At 45.2% G+C, this 22,968-nt stretch overlaps 1 protein-coding gene across 1 annotated transcript in view; it reads left to right on the top strand.

Moving 5' to 3' along the window:
* GEFmeso (Guanine nucleotide exchange factor in mesoderm) overlaps positions 1-22,968 on the top strand; it is a 197,977-nt gene that overhangs the window by 157,091 nt on the left and 17,918 nt on the right. The gene's annotated exons all lie outside the window — the stretch shown is intronic.

The following is a 22,968-nucleotide window of genomic DNA, read 5'->3' as shown; positions in this document are numbered from 1 at the left end:
CTTTCTCTCTCAAGTGCAACAAGTTTCATTAAAAGGGACTCAAGGATTATCTCAGAAAAGCGTTTCTGCGTTTTACATGTGTTTGAATAGGCTGCGTTGGAGTTGGGCCCGAGCTAAAGCTTCCTCCTAAACAATTTGTCGAGGGATCAAATACATGAATAAAAAAAAAAAAAAAAAAAAAAAAAAAAAAAAAAACTTCTTCTGGTCCTGATAATTTACCCAATGTATTTTTGCGACGCTATGCCGAAATAATTGCGAAGTTTCTTTTTGTGTTGTTCAAAAAATCTCTGCTGTCATCAAAACTTCCGGTTGAATGGAAGACTGCTCGAGTTGTTCCCATCTTTAAAAAAGGTGACTGCACATTACTACAAAATTACCGTCCTATTTCTTTAACTTCCGCATGCTGTAAAATGCTCGAACATATTATTGCTAAACATATTAACAAATTTCTTGAAGAACACTCCATATTAAGCGACTTTCAGCATGGGTTTAGAAAGGGCTATTCTACAATAACACAATTAGTTACAATAGTACACACCTTTGCTAAAACACTGGATATGAATGGTCAAATAGACACCATATTTATGGATTTCAGCAAAGCATTTGATAAAGTTCACCACGAAAAACTGATTCAAAAACTAAAAAACATTAATCTTCCAGACATTTTAATATCGTGGATTCAAGATTACCTCACGAATAGAGTGCAATTTGTTTCAGTCGATGGGTGCAGCTCCAGTTGTCTCCCAGTCACCTCTGGGGTGCCCCAAGGAAGCGTCTTGGGGCCTTTGCTTTTTCAGATTTACATAAATGATATTGTTAATGTGGTTACTCCAGGAACTCATATTCGCTTGTTTGCTGATGATTGTGTCATTTTCCGGCAAATTACGTGTACTAACGATCAAAACGAACTTGACCAGTGTCTTCGAAATGTTCTTGATTGGTGCAGCGAGTTTTCCATGGTTCTTAACACTGAAAAAACAGTTTCGATGCAAATAACACATAAAAAGAACCCAATTAACCACGTGTATACACTCGGATCATCAACACTAAAGCAGGTTAATAGCTACAAATATCTAGGTGTAACAATCACAAGCCGTCTTTCCTGGAACTCACATATAGATAACATATGCTCCTCTGCATTTAAAAAGCTGTGTTTTCTGAGGCATAAACTAAGAAATTCACCTTCTCACGTAAAACTTCTAACGTATAACACTTACATCAGGCCAAAGCTCGAGTATGCTTCGGTTGTTTGGGACCCATTCACTAAACTTAACATAGATAAATTAGAAAGGGTTCAAAGAAAAGCTGTTAGGTTTATCTATTCCAAATTTAAAATCACCGACTCCCCCACTGACCTCATGGCGGCTAACAATATTGAAACACTTGAAACGCGAAGAGGAAAGTATCGCCTTGAGTTTCTTCATTCTTTACTTAACCATAAGTTTGCTTTGGATCCTTCACAGTACATATCCCCTCTAACCACACGTCATACCCGACATCATCACATTCACTCATTGACACCGTATTTTGCGAAAACTGACTGTTTCAAATATTCCTTTTTTCCGCGGACAATATCCGATTGGAACCATGTTATGACATCTTAATAGTTTGCAATATTTGTCTCCTCATTTTTATGTGTATTTCTTTTCATTGTGTTCTGTATCTTTTGAGTTTTAAGAGCATATGCCTGTCCTGCTTGGACCCTGAAAAGGGTCTGCAGTATGTACTAAATAAAATAAATAAAATAAATAAATAAAATAATAACTGCATTGCCATTGCCAAAGATGCTACAAACGAATTCTTAAACGCTATGCGCTGTCAAGACAAGTAAAATGTGTATTTTTTTCAAAAATAAATATACTCGTATGTGCCAAAAATTGTGCTCAAAATTGTGGGGATGCGTGACTCTCACGCCTCCCCTGAGATCTAGTTTTCCCGCATAGCTCGTCTCCTGCGGGCCGGCTTCGCCCGCCGCGTGGCCTGGCGCCCGCGGCGGTCGGAGTGGTTGGAGCGCAGTGCGAGAGATGGCGCTAGTGTTGCGCTGCGGCGGGGTTACTTAGGCGCGGGAAAGAAAGGCCCTGAGTCTTTCCCGGCGGGTCGGCGCACGGCGTGGACATTCCGCGCGCGCGGCGACCGATGCTTCTGCGAGACCGCCTCGCGCGGCCGCCTTCGAACGTGCCACCATTGGCGTGACCGAACACGCGAACGACCAGGCGTTGGGATCCAGCATGGGGCGAACATATTCGCTCGCTATCCGGTCGCTCGATGAGTCAGACTTCTAGATTTGTCGCGCGCCCATCAGCATGTTTTGTGGATAGCAACTCGGCTAGCAGGCATTGATCTATGAAAGGTGCAATAAATGCCCTTGTGATTGTTTGCACTACTGTGTTGTCGTTCCTTTGTCCCAAGAGTACGGAGGAGAAACCCATATCTCCCACAAAATAACTGATGTTAATGCTTCCGTGTTCTTTGTCTATATAATAAGTAAAGAAGTTGTCACAGGATCTTTAGCACTATATCAGTTCGAAACCAGGAAAGCAGTGCATGTCGCTGATATGAAAAATGAAAGGCCATGAAATGAACAAGTTGACGAGAAATATGTTAATGAAACATTGTCATTCAAGAACCATGTTTGCTTTCTTGTACATATGCAATGGCCAGGCAAAGATCTCAATGACGCTGTCATTTCTTCCAATGGATTACTCACGAGTAGCTGTCACCGGTCGTGTATCGTGAGTAATTGCACCGAAATTATAGTTGCAACAGAGAGCACGTATATAAAAAGCAGAAGTTCTGCAAGATAAGCAAGGGCGAGTCAAATGAAAGTAAGCCAATGTGAATATATGACAAACGGGGTACTTTATTTAAAACTAGTCTTCATGAGCATTTAGACATTTGTCCCATTGACTAACGAGTCACGTGATTCCCGTCTCATAAAACTCTTTGGGTTACTGCTTCAAAAAGTCTGCGACTGACTCTTTCACGTCAACGTCTGGCACGAATCTGGTTCCCTTGAGCTGTTTTTTTGTTTGCCCCAAAATGTAGAAGTCGCAAGGCCACAGGTCTGAGCTGTATGGCGGACGTTGCAGTGTTTACGACTTGAACTTTGCCAGTTTTGTGTTAACCACATCAGCGACGTGGGAAAGGCATTGTCATGGAACAAGATGACCCTATTCGTCAATTTCCCACGTCGTTAGTTCTTGATTGCGACACGCAGCCGTTCCGGGGTTTCACAATATCGGAAACAATTGATGGCCTCTCAAGATTTAGCAAATTCTATCAGTGATGGCCCCTGATGATCGAAAAAAAAAGTCAACAACACCTTTCCGGCGGAAATGACGACCTTTGCTTTCTTTGGGCGTGGTATATTCTAATGTTTCCACTGCAAGCTTTGCTGTCGTGTTTCATGCTCGTAGTAGTGGCACGTTGGTTCGTCCCCGACCACAATTGCAGACAAGAAGTCGTCATCCTCATGGTGATACCAGATCAGATGAGTCACAGCAGCGTCAAACTTCTCCGTCTTCTGGCGGGGATCAAAATCTTGGGCATCCATTGCGCACACAATAGCCGATAATTGAGGTGTTCATGAATTATGGCGTGAACCGAACCTTGACTGATGTTCACATGGTCTGCCAGTTTATCGATGCTTATCCTCTGTTCTTGTCTCATCAGCTCATCAACCTTTGAAATTGTGTGGGGGGTGATTGCACGATGGCTTCGGCCTGGAGTTAGGATGTCTTTGCAACTTTCCCGTCCTTCTTTGAACCGTTTGCTCCAACGCTTCACAGTGGCCAATGAAATACAATGTTCAAACGTACACGGCAGCCACACGGCGACTAATTTTTTTTGGAAACACCTCCAGTTGTTGAAAACCTCACGACACCACGCTGTTCAACTCTTGAAGCGTCCATTATGTCGCGCAACCATGTTCAACCCAGTGTATGAGAGCATTAAAGAACATTTATCTTTGCAGCTGCGTGTCACTTTTGTAAATGAGAGATGCCGCTCTTTTACATGCATGCCTCGCAGATAATGAACCGAACCATTATTGTGCGGTGACGGTAGGCTCACATTCATTCGACTCGCCCTCATACATTAGAAATGCAAAGATACAATGGGATATACAAATGCGAAAATACAGCTTGATAAAGGGCAAAAAAATGTCACTGGAAACAAAGTTCACTGCACGTATACACAAAACCTCACAACAACATATTTAAGTATACGTACAAGTATCAAATAAATCTACATATGTAAGAAACAGTCACCGTATATAATGCATCAAACAAGGCAAATAAGCATGTTGCGCAATCACAGATTCACAGAATCCTAGATTCCGCCCCCATTGCATCCACACCCTCAGATGTATCGCGCGCGACGGAAGGCGGCGCGCTTGCTCCCCGTTTTTCTCCTTTGTGCACACAAGACTGAATCACCGTCGTCGGCTCACCCATTCCACCCCCACCCTTATGCTTCCACCCCCACAGCATTCCACCTCCACAGCATGCGGCGCGCGGTTGCAATGTTATTGCCCTTAGACTTTATACAAAACGTGAGGGTGACGGCGACGGCAGGAATGCGCCTGGAGTGTCCATATACTTGCTATCGCAATAATATAGCAAGAGTATCCGGCAACTGAAGCGTGCCGTGGCACATTACTTTCCGTAAAAGAAGAAGCAACAAAATTGAACTTTCACCATGCAACAATACGCTGCGCCGCAACAATGTATTTTTTTTTCCTACTGTGGTGTTGGGGCACCGAAATGAAGAAACGCATAGGAAAGCATGTTGGCCACAATCGAATGCCTACTTTGGCCACCTAATGTGGCTACGGAAGGAATATCGAAGAAAACATGAGACGCTTGGTCCACCGAGAACCATGCGCATACTGCTTGGTATCCTGCATCAGGGAGACGGGACTTTCCGGAGAGGTTGCTCTCAAGTGAACGCGGTGCAATCCGTCGATTCCCCACAGTGATGGCGGAGAGCGACCATTGTTTCGTTTTCTCGTCTGCTAGCCAGAAAGTATCCAAAACTCTGCCAGGCGAAAATCCACTCGGCCAGAGCAAACCGAACGCGCACCAATGTGCGCCGCGCGGTGGTCGAGGCAACACGAGAAAAACGTGTGCGCTCTGGCTAGCTCTGGCAGCTCGCGGGTAGGGTAGCGAGAACTAAAAAAAATTGAAGAGGCTCAATGTGTCCTCACGAATAAAAGTCAAAGTAGAAAAAATAAATAAGAACGCAGTTACCTTGACAGGGTTTGGTGTCTTGACATGTATTTTTTGGCGTAGGTGAAAAAAATGTTGATTTTTTATGTGACATGACGGCACAAATAAACGACCACAACCTTTCGTCTCATCGGACCTCGCTGCATGCTTTGTCAACTTGTCTGCTTATGTGTTGATTTGGCTTGTCTCGTTAATATGTTCCAATGCAAGACTTTTGAAAAGTCAATGGACTTTTGGCGTCAAATGTTTATAACAACATTAAACCCACAAAGTTCCGGAATTGAAAATATAAAGCACAACTTTGGAAATGTCAGTGCGCCTTTCACATCAAGAGTTTATGAGATTTACACCCATAAAGTTTCAGAATTGACATCTATGCACTCCATAGATTCCGCGGCCTCAGCGAGATGCTGCGGCGAGCCCGCTTGCCATCAAAACGCCCTTGAAACTTTGTGCTCGGATGGGGCTACTCGGGCGTTATGTGACTCCTGGTGCATGGGCGGTGCCGCGAAATCCAGCCCGAGTTCGCAATGTTCACGGTAAATGTATTTTCGAGCTTGAAAAAGACATTCTAGACAAAATCCAGAATTATTTCCGGCGCTGGGGGTTGCTTTGGTCGGCGGTGCATGGACAGCCCGAAAAATTTCTGGGGGAGGGGCTGAAGCCCCATAAGCCCCCCCCCCCCCGGCTATGCCCCTGCCCCTCACAGAAAGTCAGCAAACTATTGAAAACATGCTAAATAATGTTTACTATTCCTGGCTGTTACATATACAGTTAAACCCACCTATAACAGTACCGGTTTTAACAATATATCGGTTATACCAAAGAAATGCTGCTGCATCGTCAATTTATGTATGTTTTCTATGGAGAAATAACCCACTTATTACAATGTCCCCATGCCGCATTATCGGTTATAACGACAAAGTCTGGCTGCGGGGTGTCCGTGCCGAATGGTAATGGAATGCGAAATCCTTGAAAAGAAAAAAAGTGAAATGTGAGCTGCTGCATGATCGCCCACCACCTCAAGTGCCGCATCGCGATTCTCTCCATGAGAGATGCACGCCAGCCTCCCGTGCATCTCTGCCGTCACCCTTTCACCCTTCCAAACGCGAATGGGCGGTGCCCCTAGCTCTGTGCCGCGTCGCCCTCTGTAACATGAACAGACCATCCCAACTGTGCTGACAACGCTGCCAGCACCCGCCGTGGTTGCTTAATGACTATGGTGTTGGGCTGCTAAGCACAAGGTCGCTGGATCGAATCCCGGCCACAGCGGCCACATTTAGATCAAGGCGAAATGCGAAAATACCAGTGTACTTAGATTTAGGTGCATGTTAAAGAACTCCAGGTGGTCCAAATTTTCGGAGTCCCCCACTACGGCGTGCCTCATAATCAGTTTGTGGTGTTGGCACGTAAAAAACTACAATTTATTATTATTTTTTTAATGCTGCCGGTGCTCCTCTCAAATTGCTTGCTGGGCCCTCATTCTGTGCAATTATGCAAATGGATTGAGTCACTCGTCTTTGTCTTTGTTCGTTGCATCGAAGTTGTTCCTGGCCACATAGTTTCTCGGCCTCATTTGACTCGCCGCCAAAGCGGAACATGGTTTATCTGCCTGCTGATCATCGGCAATGCACAACGTTGCCGGTGAAAAGAAAACGCACTGCTATAGATTTAGAAACGAAGTACTTCTAACCAATTAGGCGGTTGTCACGAATGTCCTTGCATCGGATAGTGACAGTGGTGGCCATGACGACAGCGCTGACGCGGTAGGGCAGGTTGCCTCACCATTGTTCCTCTAGGAGGTCCTGTAGATGATTCAGTCCCTCGTGGACTTGTTTTCACGAGGGTCTTTCTGCTTCACCATGTGGAGCACCTGGATGCCTTGGAGAAGGATGTCAGCAAGCTTCACGTAAAACAAGCAAGGCTGATGGACATGCAGTTTTCTCATGCAAGCCAGCGGAATGTACATGGTGAGATGCTTGTGGTGATCTCGTCCCAGCATTTCTTCTGGATTTCTAAAGCTGAGATGCTGCCTTGGCAACCTTCCCACATTTTTAAAAGGTGCCTTTTGGGGCCACCCAAGTGATGCCTCGGCGGAGTTCATATGTCAATTGCCACCCAGGACCCCTGTTTGCAGTTGTTATAGCAGTGCCATTCTTGAACGCCAGTGTTAAATATTATGCTCCGAAAAAGATGAGAGGAAGCCGAAGTTAGAAGCGAGCGTGGAGCCGAGTGCGCGCCTGCATTTTTTTTAGTTGTTTTTACATGCGTCGAATAAAGAAGACGCTATCTATTTTGGCTCCGCTTCCTGGTTTTCAACATATGGTGCCATGACCAGGATATCAGATGTACAGTTGAAGACCCCTGACGATGAAGCGAGCTACCTGAAGAGGACGACCGACTGACGCGATCAACACGACAACGCTGCGACAGAATCGAAGAATGATCCACGTCATCACGAAGCCTTCGATTCCTGACGTGACGACATGGAAAGACTACGACGGAAGCGTGCTACCGTTCGAGTGGCGGTCACCAGGATCATCAACGACATGACAACTCTTACGCAGATGGAACCAACACCATCTGGTGAGCTGACCGACCATCTTAACCTATGAAGATGAAGGAAAATATGCTTAAGGACCTTGATAATTAAGTAGAAGAGCATGTTACCGATGATAACCTTGAGCATGAGCTTCAAAGTGTTGGATGGTATCAAGAATCTATCGTCCTCGCAAAATCCCGCGCTGAACGCATTTTATCCGATCAGCAAACGATGACTACGCATGCATCTCACGATGACTTTCATCAAGCATGCGCACATGTTAAGCTACCTAAGCTCGATGTGCCGAAGTTTCATGGTGACCCCATTAAATGGCCCGAATTTTGGGATCAAATTGAGTCTACTGTTCACCAGAACCGGTATATCACAGATGTAAACAAATTGAAATATCTTCAGAGCTACTTGATGGGTAAAGCGGAAGGTGTCATCAGCGGCCTGTCAACAACTAACGAAAGCTATAGCACAGCTATAGAACTTCTCAAAGAAAGATTCGGTCAGAAGTCACTGATTGTTAACGACCACATGCGTCGTCTTCTAAACCTACGTAAAGTTCGTTCTTGCGAAGATTTAGAAGGGCTTCAAAGGTTGCATGAAGAAGTGCAGACACGCTTGAGATCCCTGCATAACCTTGGCGTCGAAGAAAAATAATATGGAGTGCTTCTGAAAACTGCTATATTACAAAATCTTCTGCAAGAAATGGTACTCCATTATACTCAACACGTCTTGTCTTCGACAAATACAGGCGTTATTAGTGGCAGGCTAAATGAAATGTCTGTTCTTCTAGACTTCTTGAGCCTTAAAATAAGAAGCTGGGAACAGACTATAATGATAACTTCTGACAAGAGAGAACAAGTTTCAGCTGCAAAATGACAATCCAATGAGCATTTCCAAGGTTCTGCATCTATGTTAACCGTGAAACTGACTTCAGAGGGTTGTATATTATGCAGAGACAAAGATCACTCGGTGGATGTCTGCCCAACAGAACTAACATTAGACGAGAAGAAAGAGAAACTACGCAAATTAGGATGTTGTTGCCGCTGCGCTAGACAATTTCACAAAGCTCAGGAATGCCGAAACTGGAAGAAACGAAGCTGTGCAAAATGCAAGGGGCGACATATCACCATGATGTGTGACCCAAAATGGAAGAAGAAGAATACGGAAACGCAGACAACTGTTTTCAGCTTGTCAACAGACTCGCTAAAGTGCGCAGTTCTTCTCCAAACCGCTCAAGTTTGGGCTCTGGGCACTGGAAGCAAATGCTTTGTAAGAATGTTGATTGATGGTGGCAGTCAGCGCAGCTTCATCACGGAAGAATTGTCTAGGAAGCTGAAAGCCACTTTGTTAGCCGAAGAGCAGCTCACCATCTCATGATTTGGAAACCTTTCAGCACCGCGGAAATATAGGAGAGTACGAGTCACACTGCATAGCCAGTACGACTCAAACTCACTTGAAGTAGAGGCGATAAAGTTCCCGAAATATGCAATGACTTGTCAGCATTGACAGAAACAAATGTACTTGCAAAGTTGAAAAGCAAGAAATTGGCTGACGTCAACGCAGTTCAGGTCTCGCCTGAGCCTGGAATAAGCATCCTTATAAGTGCAGACTATTACTGGCAGCTCGTCAGCGGAAGAATTCGTTGACTGGACGACTCCTTGACCGCCATCGAAACTATCATAGGATCGACACTTCATGGAGATACCAGAAGTTCACCTAAGCTCTGCAAGCCGGAAACCGTAAGGAACTTCAACATATGCCTAACGGAAGCCAATGTTTCCCAGCAACTGAGGTCTTTCTGGGAAGTAGAACATCTGGGACTGACTAACGAAGACAGACTTTCGAAAGATGACGAAAACGTCCTGAAGAACTCCGTGGAACCAACTATTAGAAACAATGGTCGCTATCAAGTTGAACTGCCGTGGCGCAGCAATTGTTCCCAGCTTAAGAATAACCTGTATGTCGCGTTAAAGAGGCTGGAGTCCTTGCAGAGAATGCTACATCGAGAACCAGAGTTTCAGAAGGAATATGACACTGCCATTAGGAGCTACTATTACAAAGACTTTGCTGAGAAGGTCACAATGGACAATAGGAGTAAACATATCACATACTATATGCCACACCGAGCAGTAGTGTGACGCTACAGAACTACGACTAAAGTATGGGTGGTATTCGACGCCTCTTCTCATGCTTCGGACTCACCTTCACTCAACGTCGTATTGTGGATAGGGCCGAATATGAACCCCAACATCCTCGACTTACTGCTGAAGTTTCACAGCTTCAAGATTGGAATTTCCACCGACATCGAAAAAGCGTTTCTTCGAATATCGCTGGCTGAACAAGACCGAGATGCGTTTAATTACTTCTGGTTTGAAGAAGGATCTTCCAATATTGAAGACCAGCGCATCACAAGGGTTCCTTTTGGCGCCTGCAGCAGTCCCTTTCTCCTTGCTACAACTCTCCGACACCACTTCCAACTGGTAGAAAACAAATACCCTTCTACTGCCAAACTATTGAAAGATCTTCACAGAATGGCGGCTACTAATAGTGTGTCGGCTACTGAAGGACAGTCATGGAATTCTTGGGCCGAAACTATCTGCTTCAGGAGTCCAGAAAACAAAGAAGCCGATACAGAGGCAGAGACAGCGAAAAGAGAAAGCGACAACATAAAGTTAAGAAAAGAGGATATGGAACTTTTTGGCTTTTGTCTAGCGTGGGATTATTTCTATTTAGTTGTGTGTGAAATATGTAACCAAGTCACAAAACCACAGGCTCTGCGAAATCACTTGGAGCAGCGGCGTGGGAGGATTGACACCTTTGGTCGGGGTGACCACACTGCTGACACGTCCGTGCTCCACCCAGCGGGTGGAGGGAAGTCGAAGGGGCACAGCTCCTTGTCGTCGTCATCATTGTCGTCTTCAACGTCATCGTCTTCCGCACCGCGACACTCAAGCAGGCCTGCCGGGCGCCCGTCGTCACATGAAGGCTCCATCTGGATCCTCACTGTCAGGGAGGCACAGCAGTGCGGTGGAAAGGCTAAAACGCAACAACCACACGCTGGCCCCCGTTGTCCGGGTGGAGCGAATGCCACTTCCACGACAGCCTGAAGCCATGGCCGCCCGCAACAGCTCGCCAGGCCGTGAAAAGGAATTACCATCACCCCAGCAGCCACCACCTTTAACCCCTGGAGGGCTAGGAATGCTGTCTGGGCCGGGGCCAGGGCAGGCCAGTCACATAACACCTGATGCATGCACCAGCAGCACGTCAGCAGTGGTGGCTGCGACGGCTCCCGCTGCGGCACCTACTCCCATCAGGAAAACACCTGCCTGCAATGGTTCCACCACGAGCACAGCATCAAAAGACACACTGTCATCACGCGAATTACTTCAATGAAGATGGAAACACCGAGAACACGTGTTAAACAATTTCTGGAACCAGTGGCGACGAGAGTACCTCCAAGAACTTCGTTCAGCTCACGAAATAGGCACTCAGAATCAGTGAAGCTTGGAGACAGTACTGATAAAAGAATTTAACTCGCCAAAACAATTGTGGAAGATGGGACAAATTACAGGATCATTTCCGGGCAGCGACGGCAAAGTTCGCTCATGCAAAGTGCGCACTTCTAGTGGCAACACGTTGCGGAGACCAGTACAGATGTTGTGCCACCTAGAATCTGCTGGACAAACTCCGTCTTGAAAACAAACAAGCACACGCAAATTGTTCGGCCGGGAGCTGGTAAATATTATGCTCTGAGAAAGATGAGAAGAAGCTGAAGTTAGAAGCAAGCGTGGAGCCGAGCGCGCGCCTGCATCTTTTAGTTGTTTTTACAAGCGTCGAATAAAGAAGGCGTTATCTACTTCGGCTCCTCTTCCTGGTTTTCAACAGCCACACCCTGTTAACAACATATGATCCAGTGTGCAGGAAGCAGAGTTAAACAGTTAAACAAGTCAACACAATCAGAAGCTGGATGAAGGAAAGTGGTGGGGAGAAGAACTGGCCTCCCCAGAACAGCTATGCCATCCCCCATTTTGATTTCTTTTTTTCATGCAACCTGGTTGTAACACTTACAGGTTATAACAATGGAATTTTCATGGCACTTGAATATTGTTGTAAATGGGTTCGACTGAATTGAAAATTAAATATGTCTGCCTCTCCCCTTTTTCTATTTTTGTGCAGACGTAATTGTTAATCACACTAAATAATATTCTTATGGAAGGGTGAAAGAAGAGAAGAGAGGATGAAGAAGATAGGAGACGCTGGCTGCTGCGTGTTGTTGGCAGTCAGCCATCTTAACTACTCTGACTAAGCCTGTATATATATTGTAAATATAGTCTTTCTATACTCGCAACATCCCTGTAAAATATTGGTGGGAGGTGCGGGGTACCACGGCTGGAAATGGAGCTCCGCAGTGGACGTCGCGTCACTGTCCACACCATGAATGACGATGAGCACGCGTGATCAACACCGTTGCCGCCTCCTACATCACTGTCGCCAGCTACATCGCTGTCACTTTCGGTTGTGTTTGTGCAACCCAAGGATCCTGGAACTTTCTGCGGGACTGATGGCGCTGACGTCGAAGAGTGGGTGGCTCTGTACGAACGCGCGAGTGGAATCAACAGATGGGACCCAACGCTAATGCTAGCTAACCTGTTGTTCTACCTAAGAGGCATGGCAAAGGTGTGGTACGAAAACCACGAAGAGGAGCTAGCCAGCTGGGACCAATGCAAGAGAAGCTAACAGAGTTGTTTGACAAACCAGCCCGCCGTAAAATTTCCGCAAAGCAGGAACTGGCCTCCTGTGCACAATCCCCCACGGAGTCCTATGTCTTGTACATCCAGGACATGTTGGCACTTTGTCGTAAAGCCGATCACGACATGACAGAAACTGAGGAGGTCGGGCAAGTGCTTAAGGGCATTGTTGATGAAGCCTTTAATCTGCTCATCTACAAAAGCTGCTCTACAGTTGATGCTATCATTAAAGAGTGCCGACAATTCGAGCAGGCCAAAAGCCAACGCGTTTTGCACCCATTCGCCAGACTTCCCAATTTTGCCACAACGTCGACCTGTGAAGATCAACCCGCACAGCAGCATGCATTGCCATCAGAGGACGTGGTGCGAAGTGTTCGACGTGAACTGGATGCAATGGAGCCCGCAGCTTTCTGTTCGCTTAGCCCTCATGCTACCTGTTTTTCCGTTCCTCTCGTACAAGCCATCGTTCGCCAGGAACTTGAAAACATTGGTTTACATTCTGTATGTGCTGTTGCCAATCTCGGAGCTAACGAACGCCCTTCTACGATTTTCGCTCCACCCTGACGCTTCTCTCCACGTTATCACAACCCGACTGAGTGGAGAACTGCGGACAACCAGCCGATCTGTTTCACCTATCGCCGAATTGGTCATGTCACCCGATACTGTCACAACTCGTGGGCCTCAACACCCCGCACGCCGACCAACCTGAGCCGTTTTGATGCAAATGCCCGCAATGTTTCGTCCACCGCCGAGTCTAACAACACCGACAACTCTGCTAGGAACGCATGATACAGTCGCTCATGATCGCCGCGTGGACACGAGTCTTGTTCACCACAAACACGTCGCCCACCTTCCTGTTCGCCGCAGTCACATCGCCTTTCATCCGCTGTGGCATTTGGCCGCACCCTTTCGAAGAACTAAGACATGCAGCCCTCGGAAGTGGTGCTGCATTGCCTACTACCGCAGCAAATCCTTTGTCTGTGCCTACAAGGAGAAGTGTAATAGACATTAAAATAGACAGCGTACCTTTCCAAGCACTCGTCGACTCTGGAGCCCATGTATCTGTGATGAGTGCTAGCCTACGTAGACGTTTAAAGAAGGTCCTCACCCGAGCAGCTGCCCAAGTGCTTCATGTGGCCGACGGCGGCGTGCTGGTTGTTCTTGGAATGTGTACTGCACATTTAATAATAGCCAGCCGACCTACTTCTGTTCTCTTTGCTGTGATCGACAACTGCCCTCACGACGTTATCCTTCGATTGGACTTTTTATCCACTCATTCTGCTCTCACCAACTGCGCGACCGGCGTTCTTCAATTAGAACTGCCTCAACTTGCCGATGCTGCAAGCACCGCCGCCCCACCGCACTTGTTTGCTTCACATGTGTCTGTCGCCCGAGGCAGTTACTTACGTCACTTTGACCACCCAGCCACAAGTCCCTGACTTTGAATATGTGCTTCGCCCCATCATTGACATGCTTTTGAACTGAAACATTGCTGTTTCGCATACATTGGTTACGATTACTAATACAGTTGAACCCGGCTATATCGAACTCGCAAGAAAACGCCTATCAGTTCTATATCGAGCATAATTCGATATAAGCCTGCTAAATAATTGGATGTCATGAAAGCACATACCATTTATAAGATCACTTTATTGAGGGAAATAGCTTAATTTCGCATGAAATAGTCTTGCATTTTCTTCTGCTTGGGCAATTTCACTGCCTGTGACTCACGCACTTCTCCACATTGTCTAAGGAGTCGGTGCAGCTGAGGCCGCCACCTTCTGCATTCGCGCAGAAGCACCGGACTAGCGCAAGCGCACCAATCACTTCGGAGGGCGTGGGCAAAGGACCATCATTGCTTTCCTCATTGTGCCCAATTTCACTTGTGCTCGGTACAATGTCGGCAATGTAGTCTTCGTTTTCGGGCTCTACCGTGGTCGCGACACCATCATTTGCACTCACGAACTCATCCACCGTTGATTCGCCAACAGCTTCCGGAAATTCTGACAGCTCGCTCCAAAGTTCGCCAACACCGGCAACGGCTTCGTTGCATTCATCAGAATTTAGTCATCACCGAGCACGCGGAAGCTGGCACGGCTGAAGCAATTTCGGATGAACCACTCGTACACGGCTGTGCGTACGCGTTGGGGCGCCATGGGCACCTGGTCGCGATTTTGGCCGCTTTAGCCCTAATCTCCCCCTTATTCTTCAAGGTCATGCTGAGAGTGCTCCTTGGAATCTTGCATGCTGCGGGGACATCCGACTTGTCACCGCGTTCGACCCGATTTATGATTTTGAGCTTCACGATGAAAGGTGAATTCTGCCCCTTCTTCACGGCAACAATGCGGGAGAAGGCCCACAAGACGCACACACAATGAACCAAAAAAGAAAAGCAGCGAGACAACTCGCATTTTCGCCATCTTGCACGACGAGGGCACAAGAGCCTCTGATTGGCTGTCTGAGCAAGCTCTGCGGGTGGGCCAGGATCATTTTTTGCAGGGGGGTGTCGACGGCTCGCTAGACGCAGCACGGTCACGGTAGGGAGAGCGGTTGGACGGAGCCGCGTTGCCAGGTTTCCCTGCCACCACGAGGGAAAGCCAACTTCTGGGGAATTATTCCGCCGCTTGACATTCAATATATCAGGAGTCGCTGCTACTTTTGTTCGATGTAAGCGGAATTTTTGCTATATATACTCGTAACTATACCTTGTCCAGAAATTGTTCGATATATAGAATAATTCTATGTAAACGGGTTGGATATAGTCGGGTTCGACTGTAATGACGTTGTTCTACCGCTTCTGAATTTCAGCCTGTGCCCTCAAGTGATTCCAGCCGGCATGTTCTTGGCCAGCGTTTCTAGTGGTTCTGAATTTTACATTGAGAGTCTGAATGCTGAGAGTGGTTTATTAGTGCCAGTTGCAGCTCACAGCTCCGGTTCCTTAACGGATGACTTCACGAAAATGGTTGCACCTGACCTCACCTCTGCACAGGCCACGGACATGCGTCACCTGCTTGAATCGTACAGCGAAATCTTTGATTTCGGCGACAGGCCTTTAGGCCAAACATCTGTTGTTCACCGCAGTATAAACACTGAAGACATGAACCCTATTCGACGGCGTCCCTATCGGGTATCGCATGCTGAACGTCGAGTCATCCAATCGGAAGTGGACAAAATGCTCCGCAAATGCGTCATCGAGCGATCAGCTAGCCCTTGGGCTCCACCTGTCGTCCTTGTGAAAAAGAAAGATGGTACCTGGCATCCTTGCGTCGATTATCGCCACTTAAACAAGATCCCACGAAAAGACGTCTACCCACTACCACGCATCGATGACGCCTTGGACTGCTTGCATGGAGCTAAACACTTCTTGTCCATCAATCTTCGACCCGGCTACTGGCAGATTTCAGTTGATGAAATGGACCGCGAGAAGATGGGTTTCATCACGCCAGATGGCTTATATCAGTTCAAAGTCATGCCCTTTGGCCTATGCAATGCTGCTGCGACATTTGAACATATGATGGACTCTCTTCTGCAGGGCTACAAATGGACCACCTGTCTTTGTTTTCATAAAATGTTGCCAGTCATCTTCGATCAGAACATTGGTTGCCAAGCATGATAAGCTTGGAACACATTTCAACAGATTAACTTTAAGGTGGGTGCACATTGACTTGGTCCATTCAAACTAGTTGATCGACTTGAATGCACACGTTTCGCTCATATCCTAAATTGATCACAGGTTCATTGCCTGCACTCATCAGAAACAACATCTTCTGAACATAAATGTGAAAAAGCCATTGGTGGCAAATCTTTTTCTGTTTATGCTTGCAATCTAAAGCTGCATTAATGCATTTGCTTGCATTAACATGCGCTTGTGTGAGCATGAACTTTCCCTGGGGGCTGTGGGAGGGTCGAACTTGGCTACTTATTGCTGTAGTTGCTTGGGCTGCTCTCCTTTGTTTTCAAAGACAGATTATTGGCTGAAAAAATGGCCAGCTGGAAAGAGAGATTGCAGAGGCAGTGGCCATGTGACAGTTTAAGGATGGTGATTGTGTTAGTTTGCAGTCAGTTGCGGTTTCTCAGAAAGAACATTTGTTTCTTTCCATGTGATACGCATGTGTTCGGTGCCTCAGTCTGTCAGCGTTTATCTTAGTATTTGTATCGCACCTCTGTTTAAGGTCGCTCTGTGTTGTTATTGGTTTTTACGTTGCTTTTCGGGTGCACACGTTTGTCTGATCTATATAAGCTTGGCGTTCATTTCATTAAATCATCAGCTGTCAGTACCGCTTCATGTTGTCACTTTCCTCGTGTCTCGTGTTTTACTTGGGGTAACTACCCAAAATAAAAAATCTCAATAACATCGTTATTGTTGAAAGGTGCTATTGGGAGAAGTGGTCATCAGCACATCATACCAGTGCCAGACTGTAGTCCTCCTCGTCAATAGAATGGTCTACATATAAACATTGTCCTTCTGGCTTCAAATGACTTTGTGACTTTGTAAATTTTGACTGGTGACTTTGTGAACAAAATAGAGTGATAAAATGGAGCAATTTGCAATGATTACACATGTGTGCAGAGACTAATTGCCCTGCTGTGTTTGGAAGTCTATTGGTGGTTGGAAAATTCGAAAGATAAAGCACAAGCAGCAAAATTAGACAAATCCCCATTAGGTAGGCGAACGATCAGAGTTCCCTTTAGCAATTTTTATAGAAAGTCCTATGGCTCCAGTGCACCGAGAGCTGTTGTTGGATCGTGATTAGTGTATTGAAACAACTGTGCTTAAGACAGAAACACGGCATAGGACTGCAGAACATCAAAACACACTCCGTACAATTTTACTTCATTTATTTTTTCATTCATTCAGAATTTATTTAAGACAACGAAAAGGTTGTCCAGGGTGACGTGGCAAAAGGCATACTTTGCCTGACGAGGCCACGCCACCCGGATGACAGGCGGCACCACAGGCTACAAAAATCAAGAAAGAGCATTACATAATAGAACACACATTCAATATTTTTTACACAATACATAAGACATCCTTACAAAACACAGGCTTTCGGCGGAAAAACAAACAGCATACTTCAAAACACAATTCGACCATAGCAGTATTTACAAAACACACTAGTGATAGGTATACGTTCAGTTTTCACCTTTAAGGTTCATTTATGAGCATTGCTTTAATTAACATTTTGTATTTACGTATAGAGGGAGTGTTGCGTACAGTATCCAGAATAATAGGGTATTGATTAATTAAGTCAGGAATTTGCCATCCTAACCTCTGAAAACCGTAATTAGTGCGTACACGAGGTGTTTCCATACATTGTTTCCTAAGTTCGTATGTGCTAAGTTTAGTGTGATAGGTGGTTTCGAAGGTTATTTTGTCTAGTTTGTACTGGCGTAATATTTCCAGACATAATTTGTATGTGTGCAGTTTACTTATTTCTAGTATTCCATAAGACCTAAACAAGGGCCAGCAGCTGCGCAATAACTGTATTTTCCCAATAGCTCGTAACGCCCGCTTTTGAATTGCAAAGAGGGAATCTCGATTTGTTTTTGTCGTCGTTAACCATACAAGGGAACAGTAGCTTAAACGGGAATGTATTAATGAATAGTATATTTGCCGTTTTATGGACGCCGGGAGATATCTCAATTTGTTTAAAATGCCAACCGCCCGACAAAGATCACTTCGAAGCTGATCAACATGCGAATTCCATGAGAGATTTTCTTGAAACAGAACACCTAGAAAACGAATTTGCGAGCACTGTTTCAGCTGAGTGTTTTCAAAGTTTAAGTTTAGGTTGTCAGGAGCTTTTACACCTTTTGCTCTGAAGAGAATGTATTTGGTCTTACTAGTATTTAATTGCATCTTGTTTAGTTTTAACCATGTACTCAAGCCGGTCAACCAATAGTTAGCCTTTCTTTCGAGCGCATAGGGGTCAATACCTGAGAAAAAGACATTAGTGTCATCAGCGTACAACACTAGGTTTTCGCTGCCTGGTATATTCACAATATCATTCAGGTATAAAATAAAGAGTACAGGTCCGAGAATAGATCCCTGAGGCACACCATATTTTATTGTTTTTACGTGTGAGGCTGCAGCATTTATGACAGTAAACTGCTCTCTTGACGTTAAATAGCTCTCAATTAAGGTCAACGACACGCCACGGAATCCGTAAAGTGGAAGCTTTCTTATTAGAACATCGTGCTGTACACAGTCGAATGCCTTTCTGAAGTCGAGGAAAATTCCCAGGGTGTGTGCCTTTTCTTCAATGTTGTTTAGAATTTTTTCCTTTATCCCAAGGAGTGCGGTTTCGGCTGATCTATCTTTCCTAAAGCCAAATTGCTCATCGGCTATAATATTTTGCGCGGTGAGAAAACGGACGAATCTTTTGTTTATAACCTGTTCGGCTACCTTTGCAAATACTGGTAGTACTGATATAGGCCTATAATTTGTTAGTTCGTTCGCTGGGCCAACCTTGTGCACAACAGTCACTTTGGCCAGTTTCATTTTCTGCGGAAAAACTCCTGTAGATAAAATAATGTTGCAAATGTGAGAGAGCGGACAACTGATTATTTCACCTACAGCCTTTAGAGGTTTCGGTTTAATTTCATCTGCTCCTGGAGCACAGCCATTTTTTAGTGTCAGAATAATATCTAGCACTTCACGTTCGTCAGTGGGTGCTAAAAACAATGTGTTTGCGGCGTTTGATGCAATGAACTGCTCGCACGGTGAATCAACTGAATTCCCATCGCATGATCCGACTGCAATGAAATGGTCATTAAATAAATTTGCGACTTCGTTGTCAGTCATAGCATCGTTTTGATACGGAACCTTTTTGTGCTGGAAATTTTTCGAGAGTACCTCCCTCACGGTTTGCCACATTAGCCGTGAGTTACCCGTAATGTCTGCAAACTTTGTTATGTAGTATTCAAATCTTGATTTTCTAATATCTGCATTTAATTTGTTTCGAACTTTTTTAAACAGTGTAAAGTCATTTTCATGCTTGGTATTCAGGAATTTTTCAAACAGCCTGTTTTTTTGTTTGATTCTCATATGTAGTTCATGAGTGATCCAAGGCTTCCTTATCTTTTTTCGTTTTACCCATAGCTCGAGGGGAAAACACTTCTCGTATGCAGCCATAAAGCAGGAAAGAAAAGCCTCGTACGCTTTATTTGCATCTGTTTCCATTAAAATGGAGTCCCACCTTTGATTTGAGAGAAGATATTTGAATTTGCTGATATTTTTTCCAGAGTAATGGTGGATAAAAACTGGTTGCTTATTTGAATTAGGCCTTTTGTGAGGTAAAATGCAGTAGATTGGCAAATGGTCACTTAAATCGCACTTCAATACACCCGATTTGACAACGTCAGGCGGAAAGCTTGTAATGCAAAGGTCTAAAATACTTTGAGAGGTAGGAGTAATCCTAGTTGGCATATCTATTAAGTTACAGCACGCGTATGACACAGTTCACTTTCATCATCATCATCAGCCTGGTTACTCCCACTGCAGGGCAAATGCATCTCCCATACTTATCCAACAACCCCGATCATGTACTAATTCTGGCCATGTCGTCCCTGCAAACTTCTTAATCTCATCCGCCCACCTAACTTTCTGCCGCCCCCTGCTACGCTTCCCTTCCTTTGAAATCCAGTCCCCAACCCTTAATGACCATCGGTTATCTTCCCTCCTCATTGCATGTCCTGCCCTTGCCCATTTCTTTTTCTTGATTTCAACTAAGATGTCATTAACTCGCGTTTGTTCCCTCACCCAATCTGCTCTTTTCTTATCCCTTAACGTTACACCCATCATTCTTCTTTCCATAGCTCGTTGCGTCATCCTCAATTCAAGTAGAACCCTTTTCGTAAGCCTCCAGGTTTCTGCCCCGTAGGTGAGTACTGGTAAGACACAGCTATCATACACTTTTCTCTTGAGGGATAATGGCAACCTGCTGTTAATGATCTGAGAATGCCTGCCAAACGCACCCCAGCCCATTCTTATTCTTCTGGTTATTTCCGTCTCATGATCCGGATCCGCCGTGACTACCTGCCCTAAGTAGATGTATTCCCTTGCCACTTCCAGTGCCTCGCTACCTATTGTATATTGCTGTTCTCTTCCGAGACTGTTAAACATTACTTTAGTTTTCTGCAGATTAATTTTTAGACCCACTGTTCTGCTTTGCCTCTCCAGGTCAGTAAGCATGCATTGCAATTGGTCCCCAAGGCAATATCATCAGCGAATCGCAAGTTACTAAGGTATTCTCCATTAACTCTTATCCCCATTTCTTTCCGATTCAGGTCTCTGAATACCTCCTGTAAACACGCTGTGAATAGCATTGGAGAGCTCGTATCTCCCTGCCTGACGCCTTTCTTTATTGGGATTTTGTTGCTTTCTTTATGGAGGACTACGGTGGCTGTGGAGCCACTATAGATATCTTTCAGTATTTTTACATACGGCTCGTCTACCCCCTGATTCCGTAATGCCTCCATGACTGCTGAGGTTTCGACTGAATCAAACGCTTTCTCGTAATCAATGAAAGCTATATATAAGGGTTGGTTATGTTCCGCACATTTCTCTATCCCCTGACTGATAGTGTGAATATGGTCTATTGTTGAGTAGCCTTTACGGAATCCTGCCTGGTCCTTTGGTTGACGGAAGTCTAAGGTGTTCCTGATTCTATTTGCAATTACCTTAGTGAATACTTTGTAGGGTAATTGCAAATATAATCAGGAACAGTTTAATTTAGAATCAGAATCAGTTTACTTTAGGCATGACTAAAGGCATTGATACTTATGTCACACAACACAGGTTTTTATAGTTTGCTTTGGCTTCTAATTATGTTTGACGGTCGATTACTCGGAGCTCTTCAATAATTTACGACACTGTAGGCCTAATGTTTCAAAACCAGGAGAGTCGCAAGTCATTGGTAAACAATGTGGGGCACCTGCTGACTGTTGCATCACCTATGGACGACAAAACTGTCTAAACCAGTCGTGGTTGCTCAGTGGCTATGGTGTTGGGCTGCTGAGCGCGAGTTCGCAGGATCGAATCCCGGCCATGGCGGCCGCATTTCGATGGGAGCGAAATGCGAAAACACCCGTGTACTTAGATTTAGGTGCACATTACAGATCCCCAGGTGGTCAAAATTTCCAGAGTCCTCCACTACGGTGTGCCTCATAATCAGAAAGTGGTTTTGGCATGTAAAACCCCATAATGTTTTTTAAACTGTGTAAAATGTCACTTTTTGAGCTTGACAAAGCTCTGCATGCACTGTAAGCTCCTTCCTTTCAGTCAGATTAGCCATTTAAAGCACTGTTTGTAAAAGCAGGTGATGTGTAACAATTTTCATCTTGTTGCTCACTGGGGGCACTGCAATCAAATGATTGGAATAATTCATTCAGTGTTCTGTTATTGGGAACGTAAGTACCTTATGTTGCTGAGCAAGTTGGTAGCCTTAACTGCAAAAGTGTTCTGACCACAAGGGGGAAAAAAAAGAATAAAATGTTATTGCAACCAGTGAATCCTTTCATGACACTAAAGACAGGATGTTTACTTTTGCTTCAGACCTGCTTGATTACTTGAACAGCTTCTCGGCACTGGCATTGGCTCCATAGACTTCATGAATAAAGACGACCGAAATATATGACATTTTACAGTGTGTCGTCCGATAATTTGGACTCCAACTGCACGGCCCTGTGCTAATTGGTCACCGTGTCAAGCAGACATAACAATATTTTAGCTTTGATACATTGCTGGCATGGTCATCGGCTGTGTCGCTGGCGCCTCGAGACCGAAATTAGCGAAGCCTAGTTGATCTAGCACTCGCTGACTGCGCCCAGACGACAGGACAAGCCAAGCCACTAAGTCATAAAGGCTGCATTTGCGAGTTGCACAATTTGTCATGCGAGTTCCTTTCCGTTCTTATCATTGACTGTTCATGGCTGGCTAATCCTGTTAACGCGAGTGGAGTGTTGCTCTGACCACTGACAAAGCTCAAAAAGCATGAAAAGGAATAGCATAAAAGCACGCATCGCTAGAGAATGTGGCCACGAACTGTATAGGCCAAAGGCACGTGCATGTGGATGTAGCAATGTGTTGACACACTTGGGCCATATTCTTGGACAATCACTTTCACAATATTTCGCGTGAATAGCACTGCACTTTGATAAGATAGCATGCTTGGTAATGTGCCAAGAATGCCGTTGCTCATAGACACCGATGCGTCTTGCACTAGTCATGTGAAATTGAAAGTATCCCTGAAAGTGACTAGCCAAGAATATGGCACACCTTTTTTGGCCACTTGTTGAATAAAGTCACTGATGTGTCACTTAAAGTCACTTATGAATGTGAATTCCAGGCTGAGCTGCAAATTTGGGAGGAAACTCCTTTTAGACTGCTTTGAACAATCTTGCAGTCAGGCCGGAATACATCAGCATATGAAACCAA

Source organism: Dermacentor andersoni, chromosome 7 (assembly GCF_023375885.2).
Source record: "Dermacentor andersoni chromosome 7, qqDerAnde1_hic_scaffold, whole genome shotgun sequence".
In the NCBI taxonomy this organism is placed as follows: domain Eukaryota; kingdom Metazoa; phylum Arthropoda; class Arachnida; order Ixodida; family Ixodidae; genus Dermacentor; species Dermacentor andersoni.
This window is presented reverse-complemented; position numbering and strand designations above follow the sequence as displayed.